Consider the following 15,448-nt stretch of genomic DNA (forward strand, 5'->3'; position numbering starts at 1 on the left):
AGTTTTTCAGCTTCACGGAGAATTTTTCTGGCTAGAAATCACCTCCGCAATATGCTTTAACTCGTTGTCCATTAACCTTAAATTTTCGGCTGCCATCCTCAGTGGTCAGCTCCACCGCACCATGTGGAAATATTTTTTTAATGATAAAGGGACCGGACCAGCGTGATTTTAATTTTCCCGGGAAAAGCCGCAGTCTTGAATTGAAGAGCAAGACCTTTTGCCCAACTTGGAGGTTTCCAGCGCATATGCGTTTGTCATATTAGAGCTTGGTGCGTTCCTTATGAATCTTTGCATTCTCATATGCGTTGATCCTCCATTCTTCTAGCTCGACCAGCTATATTTTTCGCACGTCTCCTGTTTTCTTCAAATCAAAATTCAGCTTCTTGACCGCCCACAGTGCCTTATACTCCAACTCCAAAGACAAATGACACGCCTTGCCAAATACCAATGCATAGGGGGACATACCTATTGGTGTTTTAAATGCGGTTCGATATGCCCACAACGCATCGTCAAGCTTCGTTACCCAATCTTTCCGTGAAGGTTTTACTACCTTCTCAAGTATCAACTTAATTTCATGATTGGACACTTCAGCCTGACCATTCGTTTGTGGATGGTATGCGGTGGCCACTTTGTGAGGATGTTGTACTTGCGCATTAACTCTTTGATATTATGATTGACAAAGTGGGATCCTTCATCACTTATGATGGCACAAGGAGTGCAATATTTTTCTTCAGGAACTGGGAGACTACCACTGCATCACTTGCAACACATGCTATTGCCTTTATCACTTGGAGACATAATCGACGATCAATAAAATGTAATGCTTGTCATGTGAAGGAGAGAATGGTCCCATGAAATCAATCCCCCATACGTCGAATAATTCCAACTCCAAGATAGTGTTCATTGGCATTGCGTTCTTCCATGAAATGTTACCTGTACATTGGCACCGATCACATTTCATTGCGTAGTCAGCCACATCCTTGAATAATGTAGGCCAAAAGAATCCACTTTACAAAACTTTGGCTGCGGTGCATTGCCCTCCAAAGTGCCCACCATATGGTGAGTCGTGGCATTGTGACAATATGCGTTGTTGAGCATCATTCATTACGCATAATCGAATAATCTGGTCTGCACCTCTTTTATATAGATTTGGCTCATCCCAATAATAGTGTTTGCATTCGTGCTTGAGTTTCTTCTATTGGTGATAGGTGTAATCTTCAAGGAATTGTTCGCAAACCAAATAATTGATGATGTCCGCATACCAGGGCAATTCTTCTATGTGGAACAGCTGCTCATCCAGGAATACGACACTCACCTCAGACTCGTTGGGTCAACCTCAGGATTTTTCAGTCTAGACAAGTGATCTGCAACTTGATTCTCTGTCCCCTTCCAATCAATTATTTCGATATCAAATTCTTGAAGGAAGAGAACCCATCTGATCAACCTCGGCGTCCTTTTTTGTCATTAAGTATTTGATTGCCGAGTGATCGGTGTGGATGAGTACCTTGATTCCCAACAGGTATGCCCGAAATTTTTCCAACGCAAAAATCACAGTCAGAAGTTCTTTCTCTGTGGTGGTATAATTTGTTTGAGCAGGGTTTAAAGTTTTACTCGCATATGCGATGGGATGCAAAATTGTTTTTCTCTTTTGCGCTAAAGCTGCCCCCATTGCATACCCGCTTGCACCGCACATGATTTCAAATGGAAGTGCCCAGTCCGGCGCAATCAAGATGGGTGCGGTAATCAGTGCATCTTTTAAAACTCTGAATGCGTTGAGGCAGTTGTTGTCAAACTCAAATTTTCTGTCCGCCTCTAACAATGCACTCAGTGGTCGTGCTATCTTAGAAAAGTCCTTGACGAATCGTCTATAGAATCCAACATGCCCCAAGAAACTTCGCACAGCCTTTACGCTGGTTGGAGGTGGAAGTTTTTCAATTGCTTCAATCTTTGCTTTGTCCACCTCCAATCCATCCCGGGAAACCTTATATCCCAACACTATGCCCTCCTTAACCATGAAATGACATTTTTCCTAATTGAGCACCAGATTCGTCTCTTCACATCTTTTCAGAATCTTCTCCAAGTTTGCTAAGTAGACTTCATAAGTGTTCCCATAAACGGAGAAGTCATCCATAAATATTTCCACAGAGTCCTCGAGATAATCTGAAAAAATCGCCATCATGCACATTTGGAACGTGCTTGGCGCATTACAGAGGCCAAACGGCATGCGGCGAAAAGCAAATGTCCCATATGGGCAGGTGAATGTGGTCTTGTCTTGATTTTCGGAGCTATCATGATTTGATTGTATCCGGCATACCCATCCAGGAAGTAGTAAAAATCATTCTGGCTAGTCTGTCTAGTATTTGATCGATGAATGGCAGAGGGAAACGATCTTTCTTTGTGGTCGCATTCAACTTGCGGTAGTCCATGCATATGCGTCATCCAGTGATGGTCCTTTGCGGTATTAATTCATTGTTCTCATTTGGGACTACCATCATTCCACCCTTCTTTGGCACACATTGCACGGGGCTGACCCACGTGCTATCTGCTATGGGATAGATAATGCCCGCATCTAGCCATTTGATAATCTTCTTCTTGACGTCCTCCTTCATTGCAGGGTTGAGTCTGCGTTGATGTTCAATTGTTGCTTTGTGATCGTCTTCAAGACGAATGCAGTGCATACAGTATGCAGGACTAATTCCTCTAATGTCGACGAGCGTCCAGCCAATTGCTCGCACATGTTTCTTGAGAATGCTCATTGATAACTTGTAGAAATACAAGTTATTTATGCTGCCTTATCTAGATAGTGCGGCCAAAAGAGAAGGAATATGCATCGATTGTATAAAAATTAGCTCAGAAATATAATAATTATGAATTATCGCAATTACACCCACTAACATCGTCAAGATGGTAGAAGAGGATATTTTTACTCTGTTTTGCAAGAAACTAAGTCACCGCTTGCGATCAAGGCTCAATGAGAAACTGAACAACGCATATCTGTCACATTGCGCCCATCAATCAACAATGAAGAGACGATTAACGTAATGACGGCACAATGCGATAGTCGATCCCGAGTTGAGTTTCAACTGCAAGCGGTAATAAAAAACAACATCGCATGTGAGCAACTGATCGAAAGATGCAGCTGAGCAACGCAAACGTAGAGGATTGCGACACGTGTACAACTAACCATTGTGCAAATTTGGCGGTCTGATTGCATAACAGAAGGAATATTTATTCCTCCATCTTCAAAATTTTCATAATAAGAAGTGGGGTCCATAAGCCAAGAGTCAAAGTTTTTCACCTATAAATACCCCCTTAAAATTCAGAGAAGACATACTTGATACGGGTATCATTGATACCAGGGCTAACTGCTTGTGGATTATTGAGAGAAAAGCTGACTGAGTACTGATCGGAAGAAATCCAGGAAGAGAAGAGACAAGGCCAAGAGGTGAGTCTCAGTGCGAATCTGCCAGATCCCCGCCGTGAAGCTCTATGCTTAGATCCCTACTACCGGTTGATTAATCCTGAGAGGGAAGCTCATCCATCCGTTCACTCCATCCACGCCGGCAAGCAAATCTCCATCCAGATCGGCGCTAAGACGTTGGCGCCTATTTTTATTTTGTTTCTAACTCTATTTCATCAAGTGTATTCCATCTTCTTAATCTCTTCATTCACAAATCATATATCAGACGCTAAATAGTTTTATTGAATGTCTCGATCACTTTCATTACCACTTTTCTATCAATTTCCGTTCCTCCATTAATCAATTTCTCCATTAGGTTTTCTTAATACCTTGGTAATTAATATGGATTAAACAAGTAACTTAATCTGTGCTAAAGAGATAAATGTGTTTAGCTAAGGCATGCTAGACGACATCTCTACTTGTGAGAGCAGAAGTGAAGATGTTATTCTGATCTGTCGAGAGAAGGTTAGAAGAATGCATTAACTAAAGCGAGTAGTACTTCCAGAGATGGAAGAAACCTTGCGTTCATTATGTTCATCCCTGTTTCACCACAGAGATGTGGGAACGTGGCCGATCACCGAAAGGTGTACGCCAAGGGAAAAACGGAACAGTACTTATATCTTTAATGCAATTAAGGAACTTGCGCTGTTTATATTAGTTATCTTTTCTGTTTCTGCTTCTAGATTTACTTTATCACAATTTACTTTGACACAGTTATTATCGCAATTTTACTGCTTTATTTACTTTATCGCATGGTTAATTTCTTGTACACAAATTCTTTTATAAATTGAAAAACCCCTGGTCGCATATCTCACAAGCATAATGTAATAACCTAAAACAATCCCTGTGTTCGACCTCGGATCACACCGCATAAAATTATACTTACGGTAAAATTATACTTGGTTTCAACGCAAGGAAGCTTGTGACAACGCACAACATACTACAAGAACATTCGTTAATAACGCATATCTAGTAGTAGTATCACATATCATCGCATAAAATCTACGTCACAACAAGTTTATGGCATGGGCTTGCATTGCATTACAAAATCTGCGTTACACCCTTCAACGCATTCTTCTGATCTTTATTGAGCGTAGAGGAAATGATCACTGGCAGCTTCTCATTCTGCCCTAAAAATGCGTACTTCAAATGGGTTGGTAGGGTCTTTAATTCAACTGTTAGTGACTCCACTAGGGAAGGTTGCGTTGTTTTTCGTTCTTCTGTTGCCTCTACTTCCTGCTTTGCGATCATTTCTTCTTCCTTGTTTGTTTTTGTTGTGATCGCATTGCAAGCAGCAATGGATGCGCTGGCATTCTCTTCTTCATACTCTTCATCAGACTTTTCTTCTTCAATCAAATTCTAGTCATCATCAGAATCTTGCAGGTCTTCTTCATCTGGAAATTCCATGGCACGAATTATATTAAATTTGAGTTTCTGTCCGTTGATACTCAATGTGATTTCCCCTTTATGCACATTAATTTGGGCACAACCCGTTGACAGAAAAGGTCACCCCAGAATGATGGGCACATCTTTATCGGCCTCATAGTCTAAGAGATTAAGTCAACTAGCAGAATAAATTTGTCAATTGTTATTAGCACATCCTTCACCTTACCTTTTAGATGAACCGGAGATCTGTCGGCCAGTTGGAGAGTCACTGATGTGGGCACAAGTTGCCCCATATTTAATTGTCTAAAGATTAACAAAGGCATCAAATTTATGCTGGCTCCCAAGTCACACAGGGCTTGCCCGATGTACAGTTCTCCTATGGAGCATGGAATGGTAAAGCTCCCAGGATTGCTCATCTTCGGTGGGATTAATGATTTGGAACTTTGCGTTAACACCACCGTGGCAAATTTTTCAGTGTCCCTCTTCTTAGTTACCATATCCTTCAGAAATTTGGTGTATGCAGGCATTTCCTCAATCATTTCACTGAAAGGAATATTAACATGTAATTGCTTTAACATAGATAAGAAGCGTTGTATTGTACCTCTTCGTTTTTCTTCTTCCCTAGTCTCTGTGGGAAAGAGGGTAATTGAACTTTCACGGTTCCCATTTCAGTTGGCTTTGAGGTCGACGCAACCTCCGATTCTACTACTTTATTTTCTCTTTCTTCTTCTTGCGTTACCGCAATCTCAAGTTTAGCCGCAATGGAAGTTATTCTACTAAGCTCCTTCTTTTTTCCCTCCACAGTCTTCCCATTGCACAATGTCACAACCTGACATTGCTCCTTACTTGATCCCCCTTGTTGTGTGGAAGTTCGGTTGAACTTGGCAATGCCCCTTGCGGTATACTTTTCAACTCACTCGTAATCTGACCCATCTATAATTCGAGATTGCGGATGGACATGGCCTGACTTTGAAGCACGGTTTCATTTTCCTTTATATATTGCTTCAATAAGCTCTCCAAAGAAGAGGATTGTGGTGGTTGTTGTGGGCTATTTGCTTGATTGCTCGGTTGACCATTGTTGCGTGGGAAGAATCCTGGTGACCCTTCTTTTTACGCCACAGGTTGGAAATTTTGTTGTTGATTCTTCCAAGCAAAATTAGGGTAGTTTCTCCACCCGGGGTTGTAGGTGTTTGAAAAGGGATTATTCTTTACAAAGTATACAGATTGTGGATTTTTCGGGCAATCTTCCATCACATGTCCATCACCGCAAGTCGCACACCTTGCGATGTTTTGACTGATTGCGTTGATTTGCCCACCTTGCGATGTTGGGCTGCTGATCGCCATTCCTTGGATCAAATTCATCATTGCGGTCATTTGGTTTTGCAATGAAATAATTGCACCGTTGTTTGCGTCAGAATCTTTGAGTCTCAATCTCTGGTCACTCTCTCTTTAGTCTTCATGGTTCTTAGAGATGCGATCCAAGATATTCTTTGCCTCATTGTATGTTTTGTCCAGGAGACCACCAACGGCTACTGCATTGGCAGCGATCTGCGAAGCAGGATTCAAACCATGATAGAAAATCTCCATTTGAAGGCAGTCTGGTAACCCATTATGTGGACAATCCCGGACCAACCCTTTAAACCTCGTCCAAACATCGCTGAGCGATTCGTCCATGTCTTGTTCAAAATTTATAATAAGCTTCCTTCGTCTTGCGTTCTCGGTAGGTGAAAAATACTTCTTCATAAATTTCTCCACTACCTGCTCCCAAGAAGTAATCTCTCCCAGCTTGAAAGAATATGCCCATTTCCTAGCCTGATCATAGAGAGAAAATGGGAACGTTAGTCGAACTTCTTCAACAGAGATGTTTGGGAACATAAAAGTATTGCAGATTTCAATAAAACTTTGGAGGTGGGTGTGCAGGTGCTCGCCACGCCTTCCTCCAAATTGATCTGCAGTCTAGATCATCTGCAGCATCCCCGGTTTCATTTCGAATCTGCTTTCGTCGAGGGAAGGCCTCATGATTCCCGAAGAGAAATTATAGAGGTTTGGCGATGCATAGTCCCTAATGGGCCTATTGCGATTGTTTGCCAACAGAATTGAATTCGCCATGACATTATTATCATTTGGTGCTCCATTTTCAGGCTGCTCCGCCATCTCTTCTTTGTCTGATTGTGGTTGCTGTTGGCGGTCTCTCAATCTTCGTTTAAAAGTCCTCTCAATTTTCGGGTCGTAATTTGCCAGAGATTGAGAGTTCTGTAAAGAAATAAAAAAAATTACCGTTAGCACTCTATTTTGCTGAAGTCCCCAGCAACGACGCCAAAAACTTGATGCTTGTATTTATGAAATGGAAATATGGATGATATGCATTGATGAAATTGCGTTGTGCACTAAAGTTTTCCCAGTGGAATCCAAGTGTAAATTTCTCTGAGTTTTTCCTGGTAAGTCCAAGGTCAAACAAAAGGACCTGTGAAAACAGTTTGCTTTGATATTTTTATGAAGAATTTTGCGGTAACCGGATAAATGAATAAAGTGTTGGGTTTGTTGTTTGCGTTGATTAAAAAAAAAAATAAACAAATGCGGTAGAGTTGAGAAAAGACAGTTGCGTTAATAGATGCAATGAGTATGCAGTGAACAGGTTGAGAAGATCCTTAGCTAGCGTTACTTGGGAATGCGTCAGACTATGCGATCATGTTATAACCATGCACAACAAGTCATTTTCCAATGTAAATGCGATGATTCTAAATCTAGGACGCATGTGTTGAATACAAAATGTCCATAGAGCTCATCCCTAAGTCTCAACTCTTGTCCTATGCGATGATGCAAAATGCATAAAAGCAAGGTGACCGCATACAATCATATCCTATCTCTAGGATGCATGTGATGCGTTGATAACAAATAATGCTCATTCCTAAGCGCTTATCTCTTGTTTATGCGTTCTAATCTGGATCTTCCACGTCTAGATTCTAACCTGACCTTCCAAAATCTAGATCCTGTCCTTAGGCTACCCTCCCGAGTATCTTTAATGGATGAATGAAGCATACATAAACAAGATAATCGCAAAGAATGAAGATTTTCTAGTTGTGCTAGCTAAATGCTTCTCAACCCATGCAACTAATTTAACCACTCATGAGTGAATAACAGAGAGTGAACAGATATAGAGAAGGAAATTTCATTCTTATAAATGAGTTGAGTACAAAATGTCTACTCATGAGTTGAGTACAACTTGTTAACCCCTTCTCTGAAGAATGCCCTTAGTATTTATAGAGCATCCATGGTGAAAGGCGGCTTCTCTCTCCTGGTTGTACATATAGGACAACTTTAATTTCTGACGATGCGCCGAATAATTATCACCGATAAAGCTGAATGTACTTTGTGACCGTTATCGACTATTAACTTAATTTGGATTCGACTGTCATCAGCTTTCTGTCCCATCAATTAGCCTTTCACCCAGATGTGCCCACCATATTGTACTGACCAAGTTACGGCGATCCTTCTTGGGCGAATGTTTGCGAGCACGATCAATGCAAAGCCTTGCGGTGAAGTTGCACTTGACCAATGAATTCCTATGATCACAATATTTGCATTGCGTTAATGCATATTCTGCACAAAAATACAAAAACCAACTGTTCTAATGCGCTGAATGCATGCGATCGCAATATTACGAAATTGATGCTTAATGGACGCAAAGTAACATATTTCATCAATGCAATCCAACATTTTTTAAGAACTTAGCACTATGATAACGTGCATTTCTGCCCGTTATCAGTACCTAAATCAGTTGAATAGGTTGAGAAACATTTAGCTAGCACAACTAGGGAATTTTCATTCTATGCGATTATCTTGTATTATGTATGCTTCATTCGTCCATTAGAGATACTCGTAAGGGTAGTCTAAGGACAGGATCTAGGCTTGGGAAGGTCAGGTTAGAATCTAGGCTCGGGAGAGTTAGATTAGAACGCATAATCAAGAGATAGGAGCTTAGGAATAAGCACTATTTGCTATCAATGCATCGCATGCATTCTAGAGTTAGGATATGATTGTATGCGGTCACCTTGTTTTTATGCATTTTGCATCATCGCATAGGACAAGAGTAGAGACTCAGGGATAAGCTCTATGGACACTTTTGCATTCAACACATGCGTCCTAGACTTAGGAGCATCGCATTTGCATTGGAAAATGACTTGCTGTGCATGGTTGTAGCATGATCGCACAGTCTGATGCATTCTCAAGTAACGCTAGCTCAAGATCTTTTCAACCCGTTCATCACATACTCAGTGTATCTATCACACAGCTGACTTTTCTCAAATCCGCCGCATTTGTTTATTTTCTCATTGACCCAATCAACAACAAACCAACAATAGAGTGCTAACGGTAATTTTTTTTTATTTCTTTGCAGAATCTCAATCTCTGACGAATTACGACCCGAAGATTGAGAGAACGTTTAGTTGGAGATTGAGAGACCGCCAACAACAACCACAATTAGATAAAGAAGAGATAGCGAAGCAGCCTGAAAACAGAGCACCAAATGATAATAATGTCATGGCGAATCCAATTCTGTTGGTAAACAATCGCAATAGACCCATCTGGGACTATGCATCGCTAAACCTCTATGATTTCTCTCCAGGAATCATGAGACCTGTGCTCGATGGAAACAGATTCGAGATGAAACCAGTGATGCTGCAGATGATCCAGACTGCAAGACAATTTGGAGGAAGGCGTGGCGAAGACCCGCACGCCCACCTCCGAAACTTTATTGAAATCTGCAATACTTTTATGTTCCTGAACATCTCTGTCGAAGAAGTTCGACTAACTTTATTCTCATTTTCTCTCTGTGATTAGGTTAGGAAATGGACATATTCTCTCGAGCCGGGAGAGATCACTTCATGGGAACAGGTCGTGGAGAAGTTTATGAAGAAATACTTTCCACCAACCGAGAATGCTAGAGACGGAAATTAATAACAAATTTTGAACAAAAAGATGACGAATCACTCAGTGATGCCTGAACGAGGTTCAAGCGGCTGGTAAAGATTGTCCACATAATGGCTTACCAGACTGCCAGCAAATGGAGATTTTCTACCAAGGATTGAATCCCTCTTCGCAGACCGCTGCCAATGCGGCAACCGTTGTGGTCTGCTCGACAAAATGTATGAGGAGGCAAAAAGTATACTTGATTGCATTTCCAAAAATCACGAGGATTAGTAGGAAAGCGATCAGAGATTAAGAATAAAATAAAATGACACAAACAATGGGGCCATCGCATCATTGCAAAATCAAATGACTGCGATGATGAGTTTAATAAAGGCATCACAATTAATAATACGGGAGCAAAGAAAGGGCAGGTCAATGCAATTACTCAAACGACCGCAAGTTGTGTCATTTGCGAAGATGCTCACTCAATGGAGGAATGCCCAACAAACCCGCAGTCGGTATGCTTCATGAGAGATAATCCCTATTCCAATACATATAACCCTAGGTGGCGAAACCACCCAAATTTTGCGTGGAAAAATCAACAACAAAGCTTTCAACTTGTGGCACAAAAAGGAGGGCCAACCGGATTTTTCCCACAAAACAACGGTCCAACGCATATCCAAGCTAGTAGCTCACAAACACCACAATCTTCGTCCTTAGATAGCTCGTTGAAGCAATACATTGAGAAAAACGAATCAGCGCTTCAGAATCAAGCTACATCCATTAGAAATCTCGAAATCCAAATGGGACCAATTGCAGACAAGCTGAAAAACAGACCGAAAGGAGCGTTGCCGAGCTCAACTGAGCTCCCTCGCAATGCTGGGGGTAATGGGAAGGAGCAATGCTTAGCAGTCTCCTTGCTAAGCGACAAGATGATTGCGGAAGTAGGGGAGAAACCCACTGCGACCAACTTGAATGTGGTGACAACCGAAGACCTATTGACCTGTAGTTGGAGAAGCCCGAGAAAATAGACCCTGAAGTTGCGTCCACCCTTAAGCCTCTAGATCTTGAGACAAAAGAAGTCTAACCACTAGTAACTCCGAAAAGATTGAAAGAGGAACAAAAGGAGGAAGAAAAGATCGCGATATTGGCTGCAGTGCAAAATGCTATGATCCCACCTAAACTGAGCGACCCAGGAATCTTCACGATACCATGTTCTATCGGAGGGACCTGTAGTGGCCTAGCACTATGCGATCTTAGGGCAAGTATAAACATAATGCCGCTATCAATCTTCAAACAATTGAATGCTGGCACACTTACGCCCCCAAAGGAAACTCTCCTGCTCGCTAACAGATCCTGAATACACCCTGAAGGAGAGTTGAAAAATGCCGCAATTTCAATTGATAAATTCATCTTGTCGGTAGAATTCCTCATTTTGGAGTATAAAGCGGACCACCCATCATATTGGGACGACCATTCCTTTCAACCGGTCACGCTCAAATTGATGTGCGCAAGAGGGAAATTGTAATAAGCATTCATGGGGAAAAATTATGGATTAAGGCAGTAAATATCCCAGAGGACAAAGAAAAGAGAGAAAAGCCACCATGGATGTGAACAAACCAGCCTGGAATAAGTGGTCCCTGAGTATTATATGATTCAACCTCATCAGGGACGCAATCCTTTTGAATATCCTTTTCCTGCATCAAATACTTCATGAACTTTTATCATCTCGTTACTTTTATCGCAATTACTTTTTTGTTACTAGCATTGTTCTTACTTCTAAAAAAAATAGTTGTTTTGTTTAAAAATAATTTGACCATCTCTCTGTTTTTCTTGCAACGATCGAGGCACAGGATTGCGGAGGAGTTACACGAAGAAGCAACTTATCTCACTCCATCACCGCAATCCAAAGAAGATAGATCGCTGCAAAGATGGATGCGTCAATACACAATGCAGGCGACAACACAAATTTGGGAGTGTATTCTTCTTATCTTTATTCAAATTTTGTACTACTGGATCGCATGTTAGTTTTAAAAGTCTTATCACCGCATCTTCTTCGATTACCGCAATCATTTGACATAGATAAATTTAGTAAGTTACTGCATGTTGTTTCTTTGCCAAGTATGATTTCAATGATGAAAAACATGCTTCTATTTCTTTCGTATATACTAGAGTCAACTTAACTTTAAGAGTCACCTCATAAAATATTTCTAGAAGTTAGGAGTTTGCTAGCTTTCTTTCAAACTCTCTTTACGAATCTTTCTAAGAAAATCGTATGACTTATATCAATCTTTTGGCAATGAGGACATTGCCACATTTTAAATTTGGGGGTGAGGTGTTTATTTTCGACCTTGCTATTTTGAAAAAAAAAAAAGAAGAAAAATTTTGAGAATAACAACTCCACTGTCAACGCAATGGAAACCCATGTTGATAAGAGTTAAGTTGTGAAAGGCACTTACCCGTAGTTGGATGTCCGCATGACACATGTGGGGGCAAGCCAAAACGAAAGTAAGTCACCAGGATCGACGCATAAATAAATGACCGCAACTCCACTGCCAAGTAGGCATGAGTTTAGTCTGAGAAAGAGCGCTTGCTCATAGTTGGATGTTCGCATGACACACGTGGGGCAAGCCAAAACGAAGACAAGGCACTTGGATCAGTGCAAGGTCAGAAAAAAATAACAATGACAAGAAATATGCAAGGATAAAATCATTTGATACCCCGATGAAAAAAAAAATCTTTTTGAAATAAATCATGCGATATTCCAGAAATTAGTAAAGTTCTTTTGAAGGTTAAACTTGCAGTCCCTAGGTTTTAGAAATATTTTAAGAAGAGGCTGGAATAAGACTTAAGAAAAATTTGGTATATAGGATTTGAACGAAGTATCCTTGAGAAATCTAGGAAAAGAACATTGCGGTTGACTTGCTAAAGGAATCTTTAACTTATCTTGAGGACAAACATTGTTTAAATTTGGGAGTGTGATAATGGGCAGAAATGCACGTTATCATAGTGCTAAATTCTTAAACAATGTTGGATTGCGCTGATAAAACATGTTAAATTGTGTCCATCAAGCATTAATTTCATAATATTACGGTCGCATGCATTCATTGCATAGAAACAGTTGATTTTAGTGTTTTTATGCAGAATATGCGTTGACACAATGCAAGAATTGTGATCATAGGAAATCATTGGTTGAGCGCAACTTCACCGCAAGGCTTTATGATGATTGTGTTCGCAAACATTCGTCCAAGAAGGATTGCCGCAACTTGGTCAGCGCAACATGGTGGACGCATCTGGGTAAAAGGCTAATTAATCGCGATGGGACAGAAAGCTGATGACAATCGAATCTAAATTAAGTTGACAGCCGATAACAATCACAAGTACATTAAGCTTTTTGGTGACAAATATTCGACGCATCAGTCAAGAATTAAAGCCATTCCATCTGTACAATCATGAGAGAGAAGCCGCCGTTCACCTTGGATGTTCTATAAATACTAGAGGCATCCTTCAGAAAAGGGGTTCACCCATTCATTAGTTCGAAGTTTCATACGCCTTTGTTCATAGTTTTCTTTCGTTTTAAGGCAGACGCGAGAGAGAAGGGTAGTCTAAGGACAGGATCTAAGCTTGGGAAGGTCAGGTTAGAATCTAGGCTCGAGAGAGTCAGATTAGAATGCATAATCAAGAGATAGGAACTTAGGAATAAGCATTATTTGTTATCAACGCATCGCATGCATTCTAGAGTTAGGATATGATTGTTTGCCGTCACCTTGCTTTTATGCATTTTTCATCATCGCATAGGACAAGAGTAGAGACTTAGGGATAAGCTCTATGGACACTTTTGCATTCAACACATGCGTCCTAGACTTAGAAGCATCGCATTTGCATTGGAAAATGACTTGCTGTGCATGGTTGTAACATGATCGCATAGTCCGACGCATTCTCAAATAACACTAACTAAAGATCTTCTCAACCCGTTCATCGCATACTCAGTGCATCTATCACACAACTGACTTTTCTCAAATCTGCCGCATTTGTTTATTTTCTCATTAACGCAATCAACAACAAACCAACAATTTATTTATTTCTTTAGTAGCAGAGATTGTAAGAAGACAGCCAGAGGATAGTAACTTACAGAAGATGTTTGCAAAGTCCAAGCAAGGCCCAGAGGTAGAATTTGAGTTGAGAGCAGATGGAACCATAGTTAAACAGAGAAGACTATGCGTTCTGAGTATTAGTGAGCTTAAGGGTGCTATACTAGAGGAAGCTCACAGTTCAGCTTACGCTATGCATCTAGGAAGCACTAAGATGTACAGAACTTTGAAGAAAACTTATTGGTGGCCTGGTATGAAGCGAGAGATAGCCGAATATGTTGATAAATGTTTGATCTGCCAATAGGTTAATAGTAGACAGACTCATTAAAACAACATGGTTTATACCGATTAAAGCGACGTCTACACTAGATTAGCTAGCTAAGCTAGCTATACGTCGACAGGATTGTGAGTCAGCATGGAGTGCCAGTGTCCATAGTTTCAGATAGGGATCCGAGGTTTACTTCTAAGTTTTGGCCTAGTGTGCAGAAAGCAATGGGAACAAAGTTGAAGTTCAGTAAAACATTTCATCCCCAGACAGATGGTCAGTCAGAGAGGACCATCCAGACCTTAGAAGACATGTTGAGAGCATGTGTCCTTCAGTTTAAGGGAAGTTGGGATACCCACTTATCACTTATGGAGTTTGCTTATAATAACAGCTATCAGTCTAGTATCGGCATGGCACCATTCGAGGCTTTGTATGGTAGACCATGCAGAACTCCTGTATGCTGGAACGAAGTGGGAGAGCGAAAGCTAGTTGGTCCTGAGTTAGTACAAGTTACGTCTGACAATATTAAGTCGATTAGAGAGAACCTGAAGATAGCTCAAGATCGACAGAAGAGCTATGTAGATAAGCGACGAAGAGGCTTAGAATTCCAGGTTGGAGATCAAGTTTTCATAAAGTTATCTCCGTGGAGAGGTCTTCTTCGATTTGGGAAGAAAGGTAAGCTGAGTCCTAGATATATTGGTCCTTATCAGATAATAGAACGAGTTGGACCAGTAGCCTATAGACTTGAGTTGCCAGCAGAACTTGCTCGAAAACATGATGTTTTCCATGTGTCCATATTGAGTAAATATATTTAAGATCTGTCGCATGTGTTGCAAGCACAACTAGTTGAGCTGAAAGAAGACTTGAGTTATAAAGTGGAAGCGGTTTAGATCCTTGACAGAAAGGAGCAAGTTTTGAGGAACAAAACGATCCCACTCGTGAAGATCCTTTGGAGACATCACGGAGTGGATGAGGCAACCTGGGAGTCAGAAGACCAGATGAGGAGGAGTTACCCGACACTCTTCACCTAAGGACTTCTAAATTTTGAGGACGAAATTTCATAAGGGGGAGGTAAGTTGTAAACTCGAGACTTTCCTTGGATTATTTGCTCTTGTCACATATTGTAGGATGTTGGATTTAAGTTATTGTTGTTCCATTGTTGAAGAAAAATGGCAAAGCTTTTGGTTGAAGTTGTCTTTGATAATTTTGGAATTTATTAATAAAGAAAAGAAAAGAAAGGAAATAAAGAAAAAGAAAAGAAAAGGAAAAGGAAAAAAAAAAAAAAGAAAATGAAAGGAAATGGAAACCCATTCGGCACCACCACCTAATTCATTTCAG

This window comes from Benincasa hispida, chromosome 5, assembly GCF_027475165.1.
Source record: "Benincasa hispida cultivar pf3 chromosome 5, pf3_genome.v1.1, whole genome shotgun sequence".
In the NCBI taxonomy this organism is placed as follows: domain Eukaryota; kingdom Viridiplantae; phylum Streptophyta; class Magnoliopsida; order Cucurbitales; family Cucurbitaceae; genus Benincasa; species Benincasa hispida.